Source organism: Cyprinus carpio, chromosome B1 (genome assembly GCF_018340385.1).
Source record: "Cyprinus carpio isolate SPL01 chromosome B1, ASM1834038v1, whole genome shotgun sequence".
NCBI lineage: Eukaryota > Metazoa > Chordata > Actinopteri > Cypriniformes > Cyprinidae > Cyprinus > Cyprinus carpio.
This window is the reverse complement of record NC_056597.1, coordinates 27,700,206-27,727,503: the sequence shown is the minus strand read 5'-3', so window position 1 is coordinate 27,727,503 and position 27,298 is coordinate 27,700,206. Positions and strand designations below refer to the sequence as shown.

General features: G+C 37.9%; 1 long non-coding RNA gene and 1 pseudogene across 1 annotated transcript; both read left to right on the top strand.

Moving 5' to 3' along the window:
- LOC122135924 overlaps nucleotides 1-27,298 on the top strand; it is a 140,364-nt pseudogene that overhangs the window by 87,132 nt on the left and 25,934 nt on the right.
- LOC122135929 lies at nucleotides 21,325-26,606 on the top strand. The gene is made up of 4 exons (XR_006153786.1): nucleotides 21,325-21,456; nucleotides 23,863-23,915; nucleotides 24,059-24,098; nucleotides 25,876-26,606. It is a non-coding gene; the product is annotated as an uncharacterized LOC122135929 (long non-coding RNA).

The following is a 27,298-nucleotide window of genomic DNA, read 5'->3' as shown; positions in this document are numbered from 1 at the left end:
TGTTGAATTTGAAAAAAGCAGTGACAGTGTGAAAGCCACAGATTGTTTGTTATCTGAAAGGTTTTTCATGTGAGGAATGGGCCAAGATTGCAGTAGAGAGGTGACAAAAGCTTCTAAGCAGCCCCAAGCAGTGTTTGGTGGTTTTAAACGATAAAAGACTCTGCATCACTTTTTACTTTTGGGAGTTGGATAATTTTGAACATGAATGTTTAGAGCCAATTTGAAATTCTTCATTATAAATCAACTTTACCTTTTTACAATTACTCAAATATGTATTAATAAACCTTCTCTAATAGTGTATTAATGCCTTTGTTAAATTGTTTTCATAAAATTTAGTTTTGCTCTGCAGCAAAATGTCTTGCAGGTCAAGGGGGTTGAATAATTTTGATTGCAACTGTAAAATTGCGAATGTCTTTCAAAAGTGTAATATTTCCATTTGCTTAAGCAAGTAACCTGCTGGCAGGTTTTTCAGTCATTAGCTGCATTTACATACTTGCTGGATCACTTGGAAGGTATGAAACCCTCAGAGCCATAGCCGGGGTATGTGTTTGGCCCCGATGCAGGTTGTACCTGATGGCCCTGGTGAAAATTGTGTTCCAAGGCGGGGTCCCTCAGTTTTGAAATCATGTTTTGAGATGGGAGGAGGGGGTTGAAGCAGCCTGGGGCCCTTAGAAGCATCACCACCTCTTTCCCAGATAGCGACAGCCCAAACCAAAACAAAGTCTGTAGTGGGGCTCGGATGTAGCCTTGGATGACTTGGCATTAGTGTTGCTTTAGTCAATGAAAATTATGACTAAATATTGTCATCAACGAACCTTTATCATGTGACGAAAACGAGACGAGATGCAACGTAAATGCTGGTCATGTGATGATGACTATAATTAAATGTATAATGCAATATTGACGAATAAAAACGAGACTAAATGTGGTTTACAAAATAAAAACTATGCTAAAATGTCTCTTCATTTTCGTTGACCAAAGGAAGTCGCGTTATTATTATTATTTTGCAGTATTGCTTGTTTTTTACCGCCTGTCTGTCTGCCACAGCTCAAGAAATAATTGCACACATGAAGCCCACTAGGTCTCCCTGTGATGTGATTCCTTCTCTTTTATTTAAAGATGTGGTTCATTCTATCGGTACATGCATTTTAACTATTATGAATAGTAGCTTGACATTAGGTGTTGTTCCACCAAGTTTTAAACATGCAGTTATCCAGCCCCTTCTTAAACAAGCTGGCTTAGACTCCTCTGATATGAATAATTTTCATCCCATTTCAAAATTGCCTTTTATTTCAAAGATACTGGAGAAGATTGTGTATGCACAGCTTAATGATTTTTTGGTTAAGAACAACATTTTGGATAGATTTCAGTCAGGATTTAGAACCGGCCATAGTACGGAGTCAGCTCTTTTGAGGGTCACTAATGATATTCTTCGTGGCGCTGGTTCTGAAAGTTGTGTTGTTCTGTTACTTTTAGATCTTACCGCAGCATTTGACACAGTTGACCATAAGATTCTCATTGATCGCCTCAGAGACCATGTTGGCATTCAGGGTTTAGCCTTAGAATGGTTTTCTTCATATTTAAAAGATAGGACTTTTTCAGTCAGTCTAGGGAATTACTCTACATCTGTTGCCCCTCTCAAGTGTGGTGTTCCTCAGGGTTCAATCCTGGGACCGGTTTTGTTCTCCCTTTATATGCTCCCTCTAGGATCAATTTTTGAAAAACATGGCATTCATTATCATTTGTATGCTGATGACTCACAAATTTATTTACCATTAAAGCGCAAGGATCATTTATCCATTCAGTCTCTGTATGAATGTTTGGATGAGGTAAGGTGTTGGTTGGCTAATAATTTTCTTCAACTGAATGAGAATAAGTCTGAGTTTATTTTATTTGATAAAAAGGGATGTGTGGATGATGTCACTGACTGTTTGGGGTTACTTCCTTGGAAAAATCTTTCTAGAGTGAAAAACCTTGGTGTCATTTTTGACTCAGAGCTCAAATTTGATCGACAAATTAATGCCGTTGTTAAAAATAGTTTTTTTCCATCTTAGATCTATATCTAAGTTGAAGTCAATCCTTTCTTTTGAGGACTTGGAGAAAGTTGTGCATGCTTTTGTGTCATCTCGTTTGGATTATTGTATTGCATTGTATCTGGGTGTGAGTCAGGCCTCTCTCTCCCCGCCTGCAGCTTGTTCAGAATTCAGCGGCTAGGCTGTATTTGTTTAAAACGGGAACTAAGAAGAGAGAGCATATTACTCCTGTGCTTATTAAATTACACTGGCTTCCTGTACGATACAGGATTCACTATAAAGTGCTATTATATGTTTTTAAAGCTTTGCATGGTTTAGCACCAGAGTATATTTCAGATTTAATCAGTTTGCATCAGTCTAATAGGTCTTTGTGTTCAAATGATCAATTACATCTGATGGTTCCGCGATCTCGTTTAGAATGCAAAGGTGATCGCGCCTTTTCTGTTGCTGCTCCAAGGCTTTGGAATGACCTTCCTCTGTGTAACCCAGGTGTTTTTGCCTTATTCTCCTTATTTGCGGCTCCCCTCTGTGTTCGCGTTGACTTGAGACAGTGTTGCGTCACTTTCCTTTAAATACGGCCGCGCGCTGTTGTTTGGTGTGTGTGTGCGCGGGAGCTGGTGTGTTGAACTATTGCAGGTGGGCATTTAGCCGGTAAAACATTCTATTAATTAAACTGCTGGTTTAACTATATTGTGTGCCAACCTTTTAGATTGCCCCTACCTTTTCAATTGACTGCTGTTGAGTGACTTAATGATAAGGGAACTGGTGAGTTGTCATTGTTTGTTATACGGTGCTAATAGTGTATTGTATGTGTATATGGATCTGTTAGCCGGTGCTGGCGCTGGCTGTACTTTAATCATATGGAGTCTGACTATATATAAATATATATATTGCACCTATTTAAATGACTAATATATTAATAATTAATCTTAATATTGTTGTTGAATTATGAAGTTGTCAACTACTCTTTGATTCTGAAATGCATTTTGAAGCTATTTATTGATGTTGTCTATTTATAAGCGTACTCTTGCTGATTGTTAAATTATTCATATTGCTATAAGCAGTATTTATATTGAATAATGTACATGATGAAATGAATGAACTGAGATTGATTATGATAATATGATGACTTTATTGTATTATGTTTATGGTGATATAGTTGCGATGCTTGGAACCAAAATGATGTATTAATTGGTCCTGTTTTGTACAGGCCAGGTTCTGTGAACTGATGGCGAGCCACTAGGCCCTAAACTGATGCTTCGGAGTGCATGTATCTTCCGATGTGGTAGGAGGCGCTGCAGCTGCTAATCGATACACCTGCACACACACCCTCAGAGACATTTTCACATACTTTTGGATATTTTTACACATCTATATATCGGCACTGAGCTTATGAACTGTTCCATCATGGACTCCTTGGACTCTGCCTGTCTCGAGGGTTGTGAACCACTGCGGCTTCATGCACCTTTTTATGATTTAAAGAATTCTGAATTCTAAGATTGTTGTATGTTCATTAATAAATTTGAACTGAATACTTCCTATGTGCACATGCAAATATTGTAAATGCTTGTTGTCCTATATGTAATGCAATTCACAATTGCACTGCAGCCTTGACTCTGTGTATCATTGAACTTCACCTTTTCCTCCTTGAGCCAAACTAGAATCTTCTGATACTGGTCCACTATTTTTATTTATAATTGCAGCACTTATATATGCTACATAACTTTGGCGAGCCAGCCAGGAGGAATTGGTGAGTTTAATGTGCATTTGAGTTATTGATTTGGGTTATTGCAGTTCAGTAAGAATAATGGATGTGTTTTTGAAACGTGGTATCAAATTACCAAATGCTGTGTTGTTGGAGGGCATAACTGGACCAGGAAGTAATGAAGTCATTGTATTTCCAAGCCAATATGGTTTAGTCAATAAGATTGAGGAAATTTCTGAGACCGAATCTGAGTATGATGGTGTGCTTGTTGTTGAATTTACTAGCGGTGCAGCTTTGGAAGCACTGCATCCCATTTTGCTGTACACATGGGTCTCGTCTAAAAAGACATATACATGTTGCATTTTGGAGCTATCTTCTGTTTGTATAGATCACCTTGTTAAAGCTAAAACGATGTTGTATTTGGTCTGATTTGCAGAATTTAGCCAAATTAACTGGGGTGGATTACACAGAAGTACTCAAAACAATGATGTCTCAGATTGGACTTTCGGTCTCCGAGCTCTGCCCTGCGCCTCATGTGGAAGATCCATCAGTCACTGAGTTGCCCACGCTGCCAGAGCCATCAGTGAAGCTATCAATTCAGTCTCTATCAGCCATTCCTGTTTCCCTTGTGGACACTGCTGCTCCCAGGTCTGTTGCTGAGCCCCGCATTGATCCATCTAATCCTATGCAGCCGGGTATGAGACATTCAACTTCCAGCATTGATGTCCATCCACCTGAGGTCCAGCGCTATGTAGTAGAGAACATTGTGAAGAATGAGGAGAGTGCAGTACATCTACAGTGTATCTAGACACTCTTGACTCTGCATATGCTACTGTTCAAGATGGGGACGAATTGTTTGCTAGATTCATGGACACATTTCAGGATACCGGTGAGAAACCGTCTACCTACCTCCAACGGCTCCAGGTTGTCCTGAATTCTGCCATGAAAAGGGGAGGAGTCATAGTTTTGTCGTGGATGCTGGGACAATTCTTTGATTGTTGAGCTCCAGCTAAAACAAGTGAAGTGAAGAAGTGTCTGTGGACTTTATGGTTTGCTATGGCATTCCAGAACGCCTACATTTTGACCAAGGACCAGACTTTGAGTCTAAGCTGATTAAAGAGCTCTGCGATGTAGCTGGCATCAAGAAAACTCGGACCACTCCATACCATCCCAGGGGCAACCCTGTCGAGTGCTTTAATCAGACGCTGTTAAACATGCTGGGAACTCCCGAGAGCAAGCAGAAGGCTAAGTGGAGGGAGTACGTTAAACCTCTTGTCCATGTGTATAACTGTACGCGGAATGAGGTAACAGGGTTCACACCTTATGAACTCCTGTTTGGACGATCCCCACGGCTCCCGGTTGACTAAGCTTTCGGGTTGCCAGTCTGTGACTCTCCATCTCCCTCGCACTCTCAGTATGTGAAGGATTTAAGATCACGTCTCGAGGAGAGCTATAAGCTTACATGCCAGAATGCTCAGAAGTCAGCTAAAAGGAACAAAAGTCGGTTCGATCAACGTGTAAAGCCTGCAAGCTTGGATGTTGGGGACAGAGTCCTTGTTCAGAATGTCAGAATCCGAGGAAAACACAAGCTCGAAGACAAGTGGGAACAAGAGGTGTATGTGGTTGTAAAATGTGCTGGGGATCTTCCAGTTTACATTGTGAGACCAGAGACCAGGGAGGGACCTAACCATACGCTCCATCGTGATCTGCTCTTGCCCTGTGGCTTCCTATCGGCTTCTGTTACAGAGGATTTTCCAGAAGATCTTACTGCTCAAAAACCCCATACTCTTAGCCAGAGTCGCAACCGTACTGACCAAGTTGATATCTTTGAGGATGAGGATACAACGGATGCTGAACTTACCATCCTTGGGAGTTTTGCTCAGTTCCCAATGAAGTTCAGTGTGGAAAGAGTGAGTGGAGGTGAACATGATCCAACGACCTGTGACATTGTGGGGTCTGCCTTACCGACAGCCACAAGTGACACTGATTCTGTTTTACCTTCTCCACAAAGCCCTGCAACAAGATCTTCAATTGCAATCTCACTTGAAACCCACTTACCTGAAGTTGAAGAGTCCTGGCCAACCATTGGTGAAGATTCATCTGTCCAGCTGTGAGGTAGGAACTCCTGTGGAAGAGGCTGAGTTAGAAGAGCCTGGAAATCCTCTACTTGATCCGATAGACGAACATGTTATGAGAGAGATGGAGCTCTCCTCCTTGAGCCAAACTAGACTCTTCTGATACTGGTCCACTATTTTTATTTATAATTGCAGCACTTATATATGCTACATTTGTCTGTAAAATCTTCTCCTACACTTCCTGTATTTCAGAGTGTGCTTAAAACTCATTTGTTTTCATTAGCATTTGATAATGTTTTGTAATTTGTTCTTTGTTGTTGTTGTGGTATGTTTATAATGTTTTATGCTTGATTTTATTCTTATTTTTATCTATTTTTTTAGTCTTCTTGTACAGCACTTTGGTTTCCATATAGTGGTCCTAAAAGTGCTTTATAAATAAATAAAGTTGAAGTTGAAGTATTTCTGTTTCCTATGTCTCACTGCGCAGACGTGACTGACGTCACTTCCTCAATCCCAACTCGCAGCATTATTTAGAAGACTACAACAAACAAAGTTAAGAGGGATTTATACTTTCAGCTGGCTCTGCTGACTGCAGCACCTTCCCAAAAGGATGAAGCTTTTATACTTGTCGCGTTCGCCATTGTACTATTCTTTGAAACGACAGGGGAGTGACGAAGAGTAATTGTCCTCTAAAACCGTCGGGAATCGCTGGTGAGAAGTTGTCATTTGACCAGTACAAGTCTTGTGATGAAAGAGTTGATGAATTAATAATTTCTTTATGTACAAACTTTAAACAATATTAAACTTTTGGCTGTATTTTGCATCAAACACAAGACAACTTTAAGCAAATAGTGTATAATTTATATCTAAATTAATTCTTATTCTATTTTATACAATAAAAATAAAACATACTTCAAATAAGAAGCCTTGGACAAACTATGCAAACATTTTTTTTTTCCAAAAAAACGTTTTCCGTCAAAAAGCACCTGATGGAGTTTTGAACTTCACATTAAACTGCCTTTGTTTCACACAAACGCCAGCATAGACGTGCATGTTCGGATGCGGAGCTATGTGTAAAGTCACAAAAAATGCTGTACACTCTGCCATGCGAAATTAGTTCGCGTGCACTCAAAGCGAACCATTCTGGCAACACTGCGATGACGTCATATTTTCTGCGCTCACCCAAGCGAAATTGTGGACACGTCGAGTATAAATCAACCTTGACACAGAGAAAGGGACCGATGGCCGGCCAGCCGGGGTTCGTCTTTCGGAGAAAAATTTGCAGATTTTTTTTTTACATTTTATTTATTGTTTTTAATTTAAATTTATGTGTGTGTACTTCTAACATGTTTGGTTGGTAAAATAAATGTTGCAAATTCAAATCAGAGTGCCTTCCGTGTCTGGAATGGAAGTATTCTTGAGTCTATAAGGGAACAATAATATAATAAGATAACCTTGTTTGAAATGGGTTTGGCTAAAAAAAATTTTTGGTTTCGTCTATACTTCTATGTACTTGTACTAGATTGACTGGGTTAAACAGAATTGCATTACTAAAAAGAGACTAAAATATCATTTTCATTGACTAAAACTAGACTAAATGTCATCAGTTTTCATTGACTAAAACTAGACTAAAATGTCATCAGTTTTCATCGACTAAAACTAGACTAGACTAAAAACGTGACTAAAACTAATAAAAACTAAAATGACAGCTTCACACAAAGAGTTGGATTAAAATTAAATTTAAAAAGGGCAACAAAAACAAAAATATTTTTGGTTTTGTGGACTGTGAAACAGATGTGGGACCACACTTCTTCACTGCAGCCATGGTGGATTACATTCATTCATAGCCACCTACAGTAGTTTCCATGACACAAGTGGCTACATAAATTGGATCAATTTTTTTAAAAATGAATGAATGAATGATGGATTTTAAATAACACGTTTATTATGTATTGCTGTGCACCCAAAGTGCATTACAATCATATGAGGGGGTCTCTCCTCAACCACCATCAGTGTGCACTTGGATGATGTGACGGCAGCCATCGTACAATGGTGCCAGTGTTCTCACCACACACCAGCTACCGTTGGACAGGCGAGACAGTGATAGAACTAGTTCAGGTTTAACTGATATTATACCCTCATAGTGTATACACTTGTTGGATTTTAATCTATATGTCATGCCCTGCAATACCTTTCAGCTTCTTTTCTTTATTTATAAAAAAGTGAACAGGGTTTCAGGTACCCAGTTTAATGTATCCATTTTCAGACTTCTGAAAACAGACTTAATTTTCCCCCAGTTGTAATGCATCATTTTCAGCAGATGTCTGAAATGGCAGCCACTGCCATATACTGCTTCAAACGGAGGAGGGGAAGGTGAAAGGAGATGTTAATTTGGGCCTCTTCTTTAACGTTGTCTTTGGCTTAGCTCTCAAAAGTGAAGTACACATGCCAATATACTGCTGTAGGCCTTTTCTGTAGAGGGGTAGGTGTGCTGAGATGTGCAAATTTTAAATACAGAGGACAAGGGAATATTGTTGCGCTCAGATGAAGGCTAGTTGTAAGTCCAGGTGCGTGAAAACCAGTAAAATGTTGAAGAGACTGTAAATGGTTCGCACTCTGAAAAACTAGACAAAGTCTTTGACAAAAAGAATCAGTCAATTTATTAGAGCAAGAGCAGATGTTTCAGCCATCCAGCTATTCTCAATGCTCATAATGAATCAACAACAGACATGCAGTCAATTAATACCTGATAGATAATCAGGAAACAAGTAACAGGTGCAAAGGGAGGGGCTTAAGCCCTGGCCCAGAGAACAAGTAAAAACACAATTCTTTTAATAGAAAAGTTAACAATATTCATCTCTAGAAAAGAATAAAAGCATTTACAGAAAACATGAATAGTTTATCTCTTCATTCATCCCTTTCGGGAAAAGGCTGTTAAGTTCAAAAATCCAAAAAGATTCTCTCTGTAGCAGTTTTTTATCTACATCACCACCTCTTCTTTTAGGCAAAACTCTTTCAATGCCCAGAAATTTCAGGTCAGAAAGTGCATGCTTAGCTAGTTGAAAATGTTGGGAAACAGACGAAGTTGCATCACATCTCCTGATTGCACTCAAATGTTCCAAAATTCTCGTTCGTAAAGCCCTGATAGTTTTGCCTACATACAATAATGGGCAGGGGCAGATCAAAATGTACACTACGTGAGTAGATTTACATGTAATCAATTGCTTGATTTTATATATCTTACGTGTGTGCTGATGTGTGAAAGATTGGAGTTTAAGGTAATGTATACAGGAAGTGCAAATTTTGCATGGAAAATTACCCTGGGCATTAGAAAGAGTACCAGAAGGAGGCGTGGCAATATCAGCATGGACCAGCCTAACTCTAAGGTTTGAGCTTCTAGAAAAGACACAAAGAGGTAAATTTTGAAAAAAGTCCATTCAGTTGATAGTCACTTTTAATTATATGCCAATGAGAATTAACAATGTTTCTAATTTCTCTGCTCAAAGGACTATGGGTCAGTTTTTAAAATGCAACGGTTCTCATTTTGTTTGGAGACCAAGTTAGACGAATGTGTACCAGAGGCACGTACTTTGTTTAGTGCTGTATCAAGCCAATTGTTGGGATATCCCCTAGAGTTAACATCTCTATATAGAAGTCTTGCTTTTACCTCAAAGTCATTTTTGTCAGAGCAGATACGATGCAATCTGGTGAACTGACTGAAAGGCAGACCACGTTTCAGAGATGTTGGGTGAGCACTTGTGGCATGAAGTAAGCTATTTTTCTCTGTGTCTTTCCTATATAAAGAAGAAACAATATGTCCATCAATAACAGAAATACACGTGTCTAAAAAGTTCACACTAGTAGCACTCGCTGTATAGGTGTACTTAATAGAAGATCTTAAGCAATTCATGTATAAGACAAACAGTTCAAATTCAGATAATGAACCATGAAAAATCACAAAACAGTCGTCAATGTATCTCTTGAACAATATTATCTTCTCCAAAAAAGGATTGTTATTGAACACATACTGTTCTTCCAAAAAAACAAGATATAGATTGGCATAGCCTGGGGCCATAGTGGCACCCATGGCTGTGCCACTGATCTGAAGGTAATATTGATGTTCAAACAAGAAATAGTTTTTAGTGAGCACTAATTCAGACATATCTACAATGAATTTAGTAGGTAAACCATCATCATTAGTCCGAAGATCAAGAAAATACTTCAAGGCAGTCAAACCATCAGTATGAGGAATGTTTGTATATAAAGAGGTTACATCCATAGTCGCAAGCAAAACATCCTGACCTAGATGACTAATTTGAGACAGACATTTAAGAAAGTCAGATGTGTCTTTGAGATAGCTAGGGAGCAAAGTAACCAAAGGTCTGAGAATGAAGTCTACAAAATTAGAAAGAGGTTCAGTAAGACTATTATTACCTGCAACAATTGGACGACCTGGTGGATTAGATAGATTTTTATGAACCTTAGGCAAAATATAGAAGGCTGGTCTAGTTGGGGTACGATTGAACAAATATTGAAATTCTCGTTCAGAGATAAGAGAAGAGGAGTGAGCTTGCTGTAGGAGTAGTTCTATTTCCTTTTGAAATCTACTGGTAGGATCAGTGGGCAAAGCTCTATAGTAAGACAGGTCTTGTAATTGTCTTAGAACCTCCTGATCGTACAGGGTTTTAGGCATAATTACTAGACCACCTCCCTTATCAGCTGGCTTTACCACAATATTTTTATCTTTGCAAAGTTTGTCAAGGGCCTGTCTTTCAGAAAGTGTCAAATTATTCATGCCATTGTGAGGGTGAGGATTGCTAAAAAGCTGCTCAACATCACGTTCAACAAGTCTACAGAAAGTATCCAATGAGGGGTTAACGATGGGAGGGCAAAAAGTACTTGTAGGTTTAAATTTACCTCGCTCCTGTTTGTTGTAAATCTGAGAAGAGGTAGTTGTAGTGTCCTTATAATAGGTTTTCAGTCTCAGATTGCGAAAAAATTTAAACAGTTCTATTTTGGTGACAAAGGAATCAGCAGGTTTACTAGGGACAAAACTCAAACCCTTATTTAAAAGGCTTACTTCATCTGGGTGTAGGGTGTTGCCTGTAAGGTTGAAGATTAAGTTGTCTTCTTTCCGGCTCTGCTTCCTCACCATTGATGTGGATTTGCTGTCTGGTCTTACTGCCTCGTCGACCTCGGCGCGTCTTCTTAGGCATGGACGTGTGGCACTTTGGAGGCTGTCGGTGTCGCTGGACTGTCCTCCTAAAAAATCACTCTCAACACTAGATGCTGAGGTCAGTGAGGCACCATCTTCCAAAACGAACTTTACGAAGTGGCCTGGTAGTTTTGGTCTGATTAAGCCAAGTGTAGACTTGGTTATCCCTGTAATCCATTGTGTCTCTGCGAAATTTTTTTATCTTAATTTGTTGTAGATCTTGTTTGAATTTTGCCAAAGACTTCTCAAGAAGCTCGGTATGTTGTTTGAACACAGTCTCATCATGGGAATCAATGATGGAGGTTTGAATCTCATCGATGTCTTGTTTAGTCTTAAGTAACTCTTTTTGTGTGAACTCTATAACCAGGAGAGTAAGGTCTAGAGATGCCTTGTTCATGATCTCACACCATCTATTGCAAAAAGGCTGGGTCTTCACGACCAATAGTTGGAGCCTTCTGGATACGATGGCCTCTAGGTATGCGGCTAGCTCTCCAGTATTCACTCAATGTAGAACCATGAAGGTTATAACGAATCTCTTTTTCCCCTAACCCTAACCCTAGCTCGGTATGTTGTTTGAACACAGTCTCATCATGGGAATCAATGATGGAGGTTTGAATCTCATCGATGTCTTGTTTAGTCTTAAGTAACTCTTTTTGTGTGAACTCTATAACCAGGAGAGTAAGGTCTAGAGATGCCTTGTTCATGATCTCACACCATCTATTGCAAAAGGCTGGGTCTTCACGACCAATAGTTGGAGCCTTCTGGATACGAAGGCCTCTAGGTATGCGGCTAGCTCTCCAGTATTCACTCAATGTAGAACCATGAAGGTTATAACGAATCTCTTTTTCCATAATATATTTGTAGCGTTTCATAGAGAAATTCAATGTCCTCTGGTTGTAGAGCATTAGTTTCATCTCTTGGGAACAAAATGTTCTGAGAATCTTCAAGACTGAAGGTAAAAGTGGGAGCTTTGCAGTCAGTCAGTTGGTTGATCTCTTTAAAGGATGACATCTTCACCAAAAAAGTAAAGGTGGAGCAGCAAACAATAGAAAGGAACTCAGAGGACAAGGGAATATTTTCTTGATCTTCGGACTAATGATGATGGTTTACCTACTAAATTCATTGTAGATATGTCTGAATTAGTGCTCACTAAAAACTATTTCTTGTTTGAACATCAATATTACCTTCAGATCAGTGGCACAGCCATGGGTGCCACTATGGCCCCAGACTATGCCAATCTATATCTTGGTTTTTTGGAAGAACAGTATGTGTTCATTAGCAAATCCTTTTTTGGAGAAGATAATATTGTTCAAGAGATACATTGACGACTGTTTTGTGATTTTTCATGGTTCATTACCTGAATTTGAACTGTTTTGTCTTATGCATGAATTGCTTAAGATCTTCTATTAAGTACACCTATACAGCGAGTGCTACTAGTGTGGAACTTTTTAGACACGTGTATTTCTGTTATTGATGGACATATTGTTTCTTCTTTATATAGGAAAGACACAGAGAAAAATAGCTTACTTCATGCCACAAGTGCTCACCCAACATCCCTGAAACGTGGTCTGCCTTTCAGTCAGTTCACCAGATTGCATCGTATCTGCTCTGACAAAAATGACTTTGAGGTAAAAGCAAGACTTCTATATAGAGATTTTAACTCTAGGGGATATCCCAACAATTGGCTTGATACAGCACTAAACAAAGTACGTGCCTCTGGTACACATTCGTCTAACTTGGTCTCCAAACAAAATGAGAACCGTTGCATTTTAAAACTGACCCATAGTCCTTTGAGCAGAGAAATTAGAAACATTGTTAATTCTCATTGGCATATAATTAAAAGTGACTATCAACTGAATGGACTTTTTCAAAATTTACCTCTTTGTGTCTTTTCTAGAAGCTCAAACCTTAGAGTTAGGCTGGTCCATGCTGATATTGCCACGCCTCCTTCTGGTACTCTTTCTAATGCCCAGGGTAATTTTCCATGCAAAAGTTGCACTTCCTGTATACATTACCTTAAACTCCAATCTTTCACACATCCGCACACACGTAAGATATATAAAATCAAGCAATTGATTACATGTAAATCTACTCACGTAGTGTACATTTTGATCTGCCCCTGCCCATTATTGTATGTAGGCAAAACTATCAGGGCTTTACGAACGAGAATTTTGGAACATTTGAGTGCAATCAGGAGATGTGATGCAACTTCGTCTGTTTCCCAACATTTTTCAACTAGCTAAGCATGCAATTTCTGACCTGAAATTTCTGGGCATTGAAAGAGTTTTGCCTAAAAGAAGAGGTGGTGATGTAGATAAAAAACTGCTACAGAGAGAATCTTTTTGGATTTTTGAACTTAACAGCCTTTTCCCGAAAGGGATGAATGAAGAGATAAACTATTCATATTTTCTGTAAATGCTTTTATTCTTTTCTAGAGATGAATATTGTTAACTTTTCTATTAAAAGAATTGTGTGTTTTTTACTTGTTCTCTGGGCCAGGGCTGAAGCCCCTCACTTTGCACCTGTTACTTGTTTCCTGATTATCTATCGGGTATTAATTGACTGCATGTCTGTTGATTCATTATGAGCATTGAGAATAGCTGGATGGCTGAAACGTCTGCTCTTGCTCTAATAAATTGACTGATTCTTTTTGTCAAAGACTTTGTCTAGTTTTTCAGAGTGCGAACCATTTACAGTCTCTGCAAATTTTAAATACAACATCTGTAAGTTGTTCCAACAACTGTGAGATTTTCCAGCTCGGTAAGTTTTGAAGATTTAAGACTTATGGTGCTTTTCCACTGCATGGTACAGCTCGGTACGTTCACTTTTGGGAGGTTTTCCACTGGGTACAGTACCTGGTACCTGGTACTTTTTTTAGTACCACCTCATCGGCCCTTGATAGGCAGTGCTAATGCAGCCTGTGGAGAAGCTGCCTCTGCTCTGCACGCTATGGCGTTGTTTCAGGTTCATCAGGCCAAGGCACTTAAGAACCTGCACAAGGGTGGGCACGACCCAGAAGTTCTTAAAGAGCTTTGCACCGCTACTGGCCTTGCGCTACGGGCGCGACGAAGGTCACAGCGCGGTCTCTACTACTCACGAACTCTCTGCCTGAATGCAAGTCAGTGTTGCACACACACAGACCCCGCTCCTTCAGTCCATCAGACTCGGCTATGTGATTCAGTTAACCCGGCGTCCTCCCAAGTTCAGGGGCATCCACTTTACTTCAGTGAAGGTGGCAGATGCCCCTGTCTTGCGTGCAGAGATCGCAGTCCTACTGGCGAAGGATGCGATAGATCCTGTCCCTCCATCTGATATGAAGACAGGGTTTTACAGCCCTTAAAACTGGCCCCTTCACAAGCTTCCGTTTAAGATGCTCATGCAGAAGCGCATCTTCGGGTGCATCTGCCCCAGATCAGCTGCAGCGGCAGTCACGCCACTCGGGCTGCTTCATATGAGACTGCTTCAAAACTGGCTCCATGGCTGAGTACCGAGGTGGGCATGGCAACGTGGCACTCAACGGGTCCAAGTCACACCGGCCTGCTGCCAAACCTTCACCCTGTGGTCAGATCTTGCATTTCTCCAGGTAGGAGTGCCCCTAGAACAGGTCTCCAGGCATGCTGTGGTTAACATGGATGCCTCCACCACCAGATGGGGGGCCATGTTCCACGGGCCACCAAATGCACTGGCACATCTATTGCCTAGAGTTGCTGGCAGTACGCTGTGCCTTGATCCATCTCAAAGGGTGCTTACAAGGTACAGGTCCTCACGGACAACACTGCGACCATTGCGTACATCAAACGACAAGGTGGCATACGCTCCCATCACATGTCACAACTCACAATGCAATCTCCTCCACTGGAGTCAGAAGCATCTGAGGTTGCTTCATGCCATTCACATTCTGGGATTGCACCAGGAAGCCAAAGAGCTGTAATGAGCTGCGCTTCCCGGGGAATGGAGATTCCATCCCCAGATGGTCCAGCTGATTTGGAGACATTTCGGAGCTGCTCAGGAATATCTTTTTGCATCTCTAGAGACTTCTCACTGTTGTTTTACTCCCTGACCGAAGGAACACTCTGCACGCATTCACTGGCACACAGCTGGCCGCAGGGCCTTCGCAAGTATGCGTTTCCCCCAGTCAGCCTTCTCGCACAGACACTGTGCAGGATTAAGTTGGGCTCGTTGCGCCTTATTGGCCTACTCGGACCTGGTTCCCGGAACTGATGCTCCTTGTGACACCCCCTCCTTGGCAGATTCCTCTGAGGAAGGATCTACTGACTCAGAGACGGGGCACCCTGCCTATATTTATGTTTTAAAATTAAGTGCCCTCTAGTGGGTGTACAAATGATGACTTGTTGCGTCTGTCATCATGAAATGACATATGACTGTCATTACCAATCAAAATGCGTGTTTCTTTAAATGCAATGTATGGACTTTTTACATGGTCCAACCCGATCTCATGGCAATTCGTGCATATTTTACTAGCTGGCTAATTCATATGAACACCTAAACCAGCCCCTAAACCTACCCTCACAGAAATCATGCAAAATTGTGATTTACAGTGCATATATATTTTATGAGCATGTGCACTCTATGGGATCAAACCCATGATCACATGATTGCATATCATCGTATAATGTGCTGCTCTACCAACCGAGCCATACGAATCCCTATGATGCAGATAAAAGAACATTAATATCAAAGTGTCCTGTTGCCGATAGGGGCGCAATTGTAGTATACACTTTAATTGGTCGTATTTCAGGGATTTTGACAAACGACCTATACAGGCATATTGGTTGGAGGACATGTTGCAATTCTAGGCTGCATTTCCCAATAACGCTTTTAGCACGCTATGAAGACTCTAAAGGTATGCCTTAACTAAAGGTGTACCATTTCTTGGCGTGTTCCCCGAACTATACCTTAGGAGGCTGCTTAAGATATACTTTCTTACGTGTGACCTTACCAGGTGCTGTCCATGGAGATGGTGCTGAATTGGTTGATCTCAATGGCTCGAGAATTGATTATTCATTCTATACACAGGCTGCTTCACTGCGTTATGTGAGAAAGTGTTGATTTTAACCCTTGTGCACTCCTCATTTGAGAGTCACACTCATGGTCTTCACAGTAAAAAGTGACTGGACACCTGAAATGTAACTTATTTTTTCTTCAGTAAAATCAATCTAATATATTTTTGTTCAATAATATTTTTTCTTTTGTATTTTGAGAGAATTTCATTAATATTTATGCCATAATTATGATACATTTTTCCCATTGAAAATAGTACAAATTTTTTTTTCTTATTTTTTACAATTATTTTTCAATTAATGCAGTATTTCAGATTAAAATAGAGACTAGGCCTTTAAAATCCATTTTTTGAAGGCAGATTAGCACCACCTTCTGAGAGCAAAAAAAAAGAAAAACCTGTAATTTCATGGTGTAGCCACTAGATTCATGTATAGGACTCTATAGAGCGGCTTGTGAATTCCCTAGTTGTTTTTATACATGATTGTTTACTTTTATTAGGTTGTGGATTTAAATGTATATTAAGGCATTCTCAAAGACTACTTTTTGTCAAGGTTTATATTTTTTGTTGTTTTAAATGTTCTTTTGAAGTGTAGTTTTTTTGCATTATTATTACTACATTCAAACCCGAACACAGAAAGCACTTTATTACACAAAACATTAAAATTCTATAAAAATGAAACAAAAATTAACAGGAATGCTTTAACAGAGCTTAATCCATCTGGGTCTGATCTGATTTTTACCTCTTATTTCAGTCTTCTGATTCATTTTGGCAATATGGTTATAGCCATACCTATTCATTTGAGTATGTATAATTCTGTATGTGTGTGTGTAAGTGTGTGTGAGTGGATGTAACCGTTTTACACTCTTGATGTTTTAGAGTGTAACCCATTGTAGTTGAATTATTGATTTTATTTTACATAGTTGCAGTGTTACAGTCACACCAGTGTTTGTCCACGCGTGTGTGAGTTGGTGTGTTGATTTTGCACTCTAGATGTTTTAGAGTTTCATCCCTTCATTGCTGTGCAATTTTTTTTCTTCATTGTGGGGGATTTGTAGATTGTACACACAAAAATGTTCTGTATTTTTGATTTTTTTTTCCCCCATTTCCTATGGTCGATCATTTTTGACCGAAGACCATGAGTGTGACTATTTTTTTTATGACCACTTAGCTTTTTCAAATCATGGCCTCAAATCATGGCCCCTTTTTTTTTGTGTTCACATACCAAGTGCCATACAAGTCATCAAGTTTCTTACCATTCTAGTGAAGCTACGATTTTTAAAAATTCAAAATGTAAAATTCTCCAGTCAGAAATGACCGAAGACCGCACAAGGGTTAAATAAAGACACAAACTCTTTCTTGTTAAAATGCAACAAACTTGCATGAAACTTTTACTTTCACTTTGCAACATACATCACATCAGGGAAGAAAACCAAGAAAGAAAAATATATGCCCAGAGCACCTGCCAGTGGTCACCACATTAAATACAATGATTAAAAAAACTACAGGAGACACTGCTTAATAATTTAACAGCTTTTAGCAGAACAGAGAAAAAAATAAAAAATAAAAAAATAACACCTTGGGCCTATAAAAGTCCAACAGAAAAACATTGTGATAAGAGTTCTTTCCAACAAGAAGCACTTGAAATTGCATTTATCAGGACAAAAAGTATCTTAAATAATCCAAATTGCAAACTGTATCCAACCCTGTGGATATTTATATATTTTCGAATTGTGTGCCCAAGCCCAAGCTTAGCCTATATCACTTACTGGCACTATAGCTTCACTGGCCTTTGAATGGGTCATTTATATTATTAAAGGCCTAATATATTTCTTCATTTACTCCACAACCAGGATTGATTGCGCAGCATCACATATTGGTGTAAATTACTAATTTATGTCACTGTGACGTGACAGTGAAAGTGACGTGACATACACCCATACTTAGAATTCGTGCTCTGCATTTAACCCATCCAAAGTGAACACACACACACACACACACACACACACACACACACACACACTCCTGGAGCAGCGGGCAGCCATTTATGCTGCGGCGCCCGGGGAGCAGTTGGGGGTTCGGTGCCTTGCTCAAGGGCACCTCAGTCGTGGTATTGCCGGCTCGACTGAACCCACAAGCTTAGGGTTAGGCCACGACTTCCCCACTGGATGACTGGATGACCTACTCAATAAAAACGCAACAGGAGAAACATATAATCAACAGCTACCATTGCCGAGAAAAAGAGAGAAAGAGGAGAGCCGAATTTGTCTCAACAAAATCGCACCAAGAAGATCTAAAAGCTGTTGAATTTGCTGCAGTGCCGGCAAATGTGTGCGTGTGTGCATATGTGTGTGTTTTTTAATACAGGGCTGGAAAGGTTACTTTTAAAATGTATTTCACTACAGATTACAAAATACACACTTTAAAAGGTAATCAGTAATGTATTCCGTAAGATTACTCAAGTTTAGTAACTTAATCTAAATACTTAAGAATACTTTGAAATACTTAAGCTATGTAACAAAAAGAAACATATTAACTTGATATCTTGTTTTTATGTTTTCCAGCTCTAAATAAAAGTGACATCTACCAGTCATAAGATTTGTGTTTTCTTTGCATCCTCTCTATAGAGAAGCGATCGGCACAAAATAATCTCTGAGTCAAAATTGACAGGGCTCGTTTTCCAAAGCAACGGTCGCAAGTAATGTCGTAATAGTTCAATGTAATTTAACAACCACAGTTCGCTAATGATGCTTTTGGGAAACACCCCAGATCTATCCAGTTTAATGTGAACCATTCACACTGGTTTCGCTAAACAAAAGAAATGATCCATTTAAAAGATTGACTCAAAAGAATCATATGTTCACGAATCTGATCATGGACTCACAATACCGCGACAAAGATGACCTATTCTTGAACATTTCGAATGAATGAAGACTTCAAGTTCATCTGTAAAGCACACAAAGCTATGGTTTGACTTTATAAACTTTTGTTTCATGCATGATTCGTATGGATCTGTTAACTGTTTTTTAATTAAATTCTTAGAAATGTTAAACGTAATGATAACCATTCAACACTCAAAATATGGGAATATAGAAAAACGATTTACTGGATAAAATTTTCCAAGAACAACTTCCCTCAAGATGCTTTTTCAGATTAAATTGAATCCTTCGATGCTGATATGCGTTTTGCTGCAGGCAGGGCCTAATTTAGGTATTGCACTGCACTGACATGTTGCGTCCTTTTTCAGATTGATAAGTAAAATAGCCTTTGTATTCCCATAAGAGAAATGCATTACGCGAATGGCTGTTTGTTGTGTCGTTCATTTTTGTGTCGTGATGATGAGCGTATGCACTCGCACTACGAGTTGCTAAATGAACAGGCTGCAGCACGCAGTTTTTTTTTTTTTCAACGGAGAATCAGTTGCCTTATTGGATAAAATCCCCAAACTGTTATTATATATTAAATTAAGAAATTACATTAAAATTCAAAGTATCACTAATGTAATCTAATCGAATGTAACTGTAATTTGATTACCACACAGCCTATTTAAATATAACAGTTAGGTTACTCATATTTTGTATTTTAAATACGTAACGCCGTTGCATGTATTTCGTTACACCCCAGCCTTGTATATATATATATATTTTTTTCTCTCTCTAAAGTTTAGTACAATATATGGCACCGCGGACAGTGCCATCTTTGATTTTGCAAAACTATTATATTCGTATAGAATGAGATGTAAAGAGCTGTGAACTGTCAAAAGTGATAAGGTATAGCTAAGAGTGGTCCAGACCAAACTTACAAAAGTATGACTTACAGAAGGTATAGCCTACTTAACTAAGAATGTTTCGAGAAACACGTATTAAGGTACATGTTAAAGTTCAACTTAAGAACGACATTGCGTTAAGTATAGCTTTCGGGAAACGCAGCCCTGAAAAGGTTTTGGGAAAGGGGGAGAGGCTAGGACCTAGTTATATATTATATTTTTTATTTTTTTTGTTACGTAGTAAATAATAATTATTTTTTTTTTTTTTGGTAATAAAAGTTCAAAGTATATAGCCTAAGTTAAAATATGTCATTGTAATTATACTATTTTATTGTTTATATATATATATTAATAACAGCCTAAAGAGGCACAAACCAAGTATTCGTTTGAATATCCAAAAACCTTTTTATTTATTTGTGTTACAACGCGGGTAGTCTATGCGTCAGTCTTTTTCGTTATGTTTCTAAAAGTTTTGTGTTTAATAAGTGAGTTTGAAATTGTAGTAGGTTATTGCTGATGTTGAGTGTTGGATATTTTTTTTCATTAAGAGTTATCAACCTTAAGCATTGATTTCGTTACAAGAATAGGAAAGATCTAAGATTAAACACCAAAAAAAGGGTCTACAGATCCGAGAATGCGAGATTGCTTGCTGCTGGACACGCTGTCACTCTTTTACTGCTGTCTCTTTGCAGTGGTTGTAGAAATGGTCGTTAATTCTTAATACGGTTACGGCACAGATGTTACAGGTAATTTGATCAGAAATTCATGGTACCAAATGACTTTCACAGTTGATTCGACTTAACTCTTGCTTATAATGTCTTTGTAGACTTAGGTTACTTTTTCAATTAATTTTAATGAATATACAAATGAATAAAATGAATTTTAATAATAATAATAATAATAATAATAATAATATTTATTTAATTTCAACACCGTTACAAACAAAACGATTAACCTGCTCTGGTCAACAAGAAGCCATATTTTAATTAATGTAAATTATATAGATTTATAACAGGCAAACTTGTTTAGCAGAGAGTTATTTTGGAGGCTAGAAAAAGCTTATATATATATATATATATATATATATATAATATATATATATATTATATATATATATATATATATATATATATATATATATATATAAGCTTTTTCTAGTTTCCAATATAACTCTGTATATATATATATATATATATATATATATATATATATATATATATATTATATAATGTATTTGTTTACAGCCTAATAGATTAGCTTTTTGAGATTAACATTGTGTCATGTTCTTCTTTCAGATCTAGGTTTACTGTAATAACCCTATGAGGTACGTAAAACGTTATCGCAACCTTTTCACGACATAAACACATTTTTAACGTAACTTGCTGGGTACACCCTTTATTGTTGACAGAGTTAGACCGCAAATATGATGCTGTAGTGCGCGCTACAGAGATTCGTCACCAAAATTACACCTGTTAGACTACCACACCTTACTTTACAAACGTCAACACACCTTATATTTACTGGCCCAATTTTTGTCTTGTCAGTCTGTACATTTTGAACGAAAACGCATCACATAGAGCAAGGACTATTGTAAGGAATATTGTTCGTTATTCATGGTTATGACTTTGAAGAGCGGGAGAAGGTAGGTCACTGAATGAATTAAATATTAATTAATTTAAAAAAGGGCCTATAATGGATATCGTATCAAGAGTTAGATAGTAAGCATATGCGTACACATTTATATGCTATACATTTTAATTTACATGCGTTACAGATTTTTTTTTCTTTTATAGATAAAGAAAAAAAAAGGTTTCTATTAAAAAACTCTTGTAGCAAATATAACTGAAAAAAAAAAAAAATATTTCATCCGATGCGAAGGAACGTTATCCAGGGTCTCCTAAAGCGCGCGTAAAGTTACTGGACACTGGACATCACGAGAGCCTCGACCACTCGCAAATCTTTTTCATGCATCTATATAAATGCATTTCGTATTTAATTATAAACATTGGCAAAATGTGAATGAGCGCTTAACTTAAAAAGTAAAATTATATATATATATATATATATATATATATATATTATATATATATATATATATATATATATATATATATATATGTATGTGTGTGTGGTGTGTGTGTGTGTGTGTGTGTTTATATATATATATATATATATATATATATATATATATATATATATATATATATATATATATATGTATATATATATATATATATAGCCGAGTCAAAAATCTAGGAGAACCTACCGATCAATGAAAAAAAAAAATATTTACCTTACCATTATGAGGCCATATTTGACACCTTAGTAGTGACATTTTTTTCTAACCTATTAAATATCAAATTCAGAAATGTATATTAACAAACCTTTAAAAAAAAAAAAAAAAAAAGAATGAAAAAAAAAATAATTAAAACAAGATCAGGAAGAATGGGTTTATCAACCAAAGGAAATCAGTATCATCAAAATCTTTGCACTACATAGGTGCACAGAAGCACACATGAGTGGTAGGCTATTTCGGTATATTTACACTGTTTAATGAGGCTCAAAGGTGGCATGAATGCATTTATTATTACAGCTGATTCATTCATGAACAAAGCGAGTGACTGTTTTATGAATGGGTGACTGAAACATTGACTCACTAGATTCTTTCAAAAACACACATTCATTTATAAACGAAACACAGCTTGGAGAATTGAACAGGTCAGCTGTGACTTTTTTGGAACTATTTCCATTAATAAAATAGAGCAAAGTCAGACAACAGTGTTCCTAAAATGTAAGCCACTTAATATCAACTTCTCGTTTATTGAACTGTTGTATAAAATCAATATCATATCATCTCTTATAAACATTGAAAAGCCGTCACTCATCTCAGTTCATCTCACAAACTTGTTACAGCTACTGCACAATGAATCTCTTATACATTGTCTCTGCACTTTTTTTTTATAATGAGAGGATCAGTACTAATTAATCCTTTCAGCAACTCAGAACAAAAAAAAAAAAGAAACTGAGTGATTCAAATGCCTCTGATTGGCAACGCATTCAAGAAATCAACAGATATGTCTGTTATTGGCTTCACTGCTCAAAGCTGCTAGGACACGTTGTAAAATGAAACCTTCGATGCTCTCCAGAGCACAAACACAGACTCACTTGTATGTCTGGATTACCATGTGCGTTTCTGGATCTGTTGCGTGCTTGTGGAAGTGTGGTAGTTTATAATACTATTTTCACTCTACATGCGTCTCATTAATGGAAATTAATTAATTAATGGAGGTAATTTTGGGCTAGACTACACTATTTTTAGACAGAGCTTACATTAAAACCTGGAACATTTCAGGTACGCTTACAGCTTTGTCCATATAAAAATTTCTTTTATTGCATCTGTTAGAATTAGATGTTAAAGTAAGGTGTTCAGATTTTATCCTAGATTATTCTACCTGAAGCAGTCTGGTTTTACAATCTGTTCTGTAAGGAGTAGGGGTTGCCGTGATTTTGCCAAGTAAGACACGTTTCTGGATCAATATTTTTGATGATCCTGGATCAACATTATTGTCCAGAAATATAGACTTAACACAATCCCTCTCCCTAAACCTAACCTTATCCATAATTTATTCCTAAATCATTGGGACATGATAGCTGATATGCAAGGGTGTAGAAGCACCTAACCATGATTTTATGCCTAAAACAGATATTTCCTGAAAAGTTATATCTCAATTCTGATTGGTTGATTGGAATGTTGTTCCAGGATCAACAAGGATTTTGATCCAGGAACATGTTGTACTTTGTTGAAATCACACTCACCAAGTAGTAGGACATGCACCTATAAAGAAGCATTTTCATTGGCTGCAATCACAAAAGCCCAGCTATAGATACTAATATCCGCTACATTTTTGTTATTTATTGCACTACCTTATGTGTAACTCAAATTGCTGATCAGAAATTTTACTCATTTGTAGATATTATTTTATGAAAGATAAAATTATCAATTGTACAACAATTAAAATAATATCTAATGTCTTGTATCCTCTTTCAGCAGTTGTTTTCTTTCTAGTCAGGATGGCACAACGAAACTTTTATTCACCCTGTGTAAGTATTGTAAATGTAAAATGTGTGTAATTTATCATATTAATGGAATATGAATATGGAATATAGAATGTGTTCTACTTTCTTTTGGCTAAACATAAACAAAGATTCTTGAAAGGTTTTCAGGAATTTGTTTCTCTTCACAGTGTTTGTGTGGTGTGCTATTAATTCTGCGACTAGAGTTGGGTAAGTGATTGTTTGGATTTCAATTATGTGTCATTACTAGTGGTGGGCATAGATTAATTTTTTTTAATCTAGATTAATCTCACTGTAATCTTGGAATTAATCTAGATTAATCTAGATTAAAATGGCTAATTTGAAGTAAATCTTTGAGAACGGGTTTCTCAAGCCAGGTGGCGCATTAGACCAGGGGCTCATCTCCTGTTTCCAAAATGCATCACAAACTGCTTGAGAAAGCTGTTTTACTACTATAATAATTGGTGATGAAAATAAAATATGTTCAATAAGATGTACTTGTTAGTACTGATAGAGCTGTGCTGCACTCAAACATAGTAGTTTGACGACGACTCTTCCCCTGCGCTACATCAGTGCTTGGCCCGGCATCTTCCGCATCAGCTAAGGGATGCTTTGCGTTTAGGTGGTACTTGAGACTGGAAGAACTCCTACAGTAAACTAATTCCGCATTGCACAAGGTGCAAACAACCTTACGCCTGTTTTCACACATACTCCGTCTGCAGTTGCATATTTTTTTACGCACCCATGTAAACGGATTCCAGCGTTCATGCGGTTGCGGTCCGTCCGTGCGTTCCAGGAGCGGTGCGTCTGCAGCAGTGCAGCCATCGTTTACGTACCGAATCTATTTTTGCTGTGCTGCACGCGCTGAATTAAAGTGATAGCACATTGTCCGCGGTAGAAAATTAACATGGTTGACATGGAAATGCAGTAATTTCACAATAATGTATACTAATTAAAGCCTACTGTGTTTCACATGCAACACATAGGTTTTTGGTTAGGTTTAAAACAAGAAAAAGAGCACCTTTAGATAAACGAGGCAACATAATATATGCACTTTTATGGAAGCAGAAAAACAAAGTTCATGAACCGTGCAATTGCTTGTAATAAAGATTTAAATGCAAAAGGCACAAGAGTCGACTGTTTCTGTTAGTGGTGTTTAAATTTTAAATTTTTGCGATATCCTAACAAGAAAAGTTATGTTTAAATGTTTTGCCGCTTGCTTGAGCAGCTTATTATACAAACCTAGAAGTCAAATGCATGAATAATATGTTGTTAATATTTATTGAGTTTTAACTAATATGATTATGAAAGATTGTTACTGTTCTGTGATAAAAGGGTCACAATATTTTTATTTTTACATGATTTGAAATATAAAATAATGAACAAATGTTGTGTTTGTGGACTAAACAGCCGCGGATCAGTAGCGGAGTTCAAACGCTTCCTGTGTGAAAGCACAATGAGTCCATGCTGCTTTTGCACCACACACACGGACTGCATACGCACTGCAGACAGAGTGTGAACCAGGCGTGAGTCTTGTCGACGTTTCCATTGGGAAGCTTCTTAAAATAATTTTTTTTTCCCCTGAAACAAACCCGGCGGGTTCATAGCTGCATCAATGTTAGCACGTCACGTTTGATGTGGTAATTTCACAGTAGGCATACACACAGGTTCGAAGATTTGTTCTCGCCCCCTACAGTGCAATTCGGCTAGGTAGCCTATACATCCCCGTTAAAACATCTAGGTGAAATCATCATAGCTTGTGTAGTAGACCCAGCTCCCAACCCAACTTTGAGTACTATAGATTAACGGCGATATTTTTTTATCGCCCGATAAGAGTCTCACGTTAATGCAGCACGTTAATGCCGATAACGGCCCACCACTAGTAATTACTTTTTTTAATCTAATACAAACATGTTTTTTTTTTTTTTTAAGTTAATAATAATTTAAAAGGTATATAATTTATTATATTTTTCTTTTTAAAATCCAGTGCTTCAAAAAAGGAGTCTTCAACTTCAGGATATACGGCTTCAGAAAGAACAACTATACTTGCCATTTCAACCTCAGCAAAACCAGCTCCAACCTCATCAGATTCTTCAGGTGCAACAATGGTTATAACTACAGAAAGACTTGCTTCAACAACCATGACTACGTCTTCAGAAAAGACAAAAGCAGCTGAAACAACAAATACTGCATCCACAGCCACAACTGAACATTCCACTGCTACAGTTAAAACAGTGGAAACCACAACTACAGGTTCATTAACTACATCTACAACAAACGATCCAAAAACATCAACAGCTGTAACATCAGAATCCACAACTCTTACTTCAACAACTATGCCTACATTATCAGAAACAACTGCACCTGTAACAACATCAACAACTACAGCATCCTCAACTACTGAAATTTCCACCACCACAGTTGTGAAGACCGAAACAACAGCCATTACTTCAACAACACTGCCTACAACTTCAGAGAGTACAACAGCAGAAACCACAACTACAGCTTCATCAATTTTATCTACATCAACAAACTATCCAACAACATCAACAGCTGTAATTTCAGAATCCACAACTCTAACTTCAACAACAATACCTACATCTTCAGAAACAACTGTACCTGTAACAATATCAACAACTAAAGGATTGTCAATTAGTGAAATTCCAACAACCACAGTTGTGAGTACAGAGACCACAACTACTACTTCAACAACACTGCCTACAACTACAGCTATTCTCAACCACATCTACAACAACTTTGTCAACCTACATCTAGCAAACAACACCACAATCCTTCAACAACAATGCCTACAACTTCAGTACATCAGCAGAAACCAAAGCTGCAGCTTCATTCAACACAACAATTGCAACATCCACGCTGTAACCTTCAGAATCGACAAACTATTACATAAACAATGCCTACATACATCGTAGTAACTTCAACTGCTCGAATCCACAAACACGATGGAGTACAACAGCAAGTACCCGTTTCAACAAAACCACAACTTACTACAGCAGAAAGAGACCTCAACTACAATCATCAACCACATCTACAACAACAAACAATCCAGCAACATCAACAGCTGTAACTTCAGAATCGACAACTCTTACATCAACAATGCCTACATCTTCAGAAACAACCGCACCTGTAACAACATCAGTAACTACAGCATACTCAACTGCTGAAAGTCCCACAACCACAGATGTGAGTACAGAGACCACAACTATTACTTCAACAACACTGCCTACAACTTCAGGAAGTACAACAGCAGAGACCACAACTACAGCTTCATCAACCACATCTACAACAACAAATGATCCAACAACATCAACAGCTGTAACTTCAGAATCGACAACTCTTACTTCAACAATGCCTACATCTTCAGAAACAACTGCACCTGTAACAACATC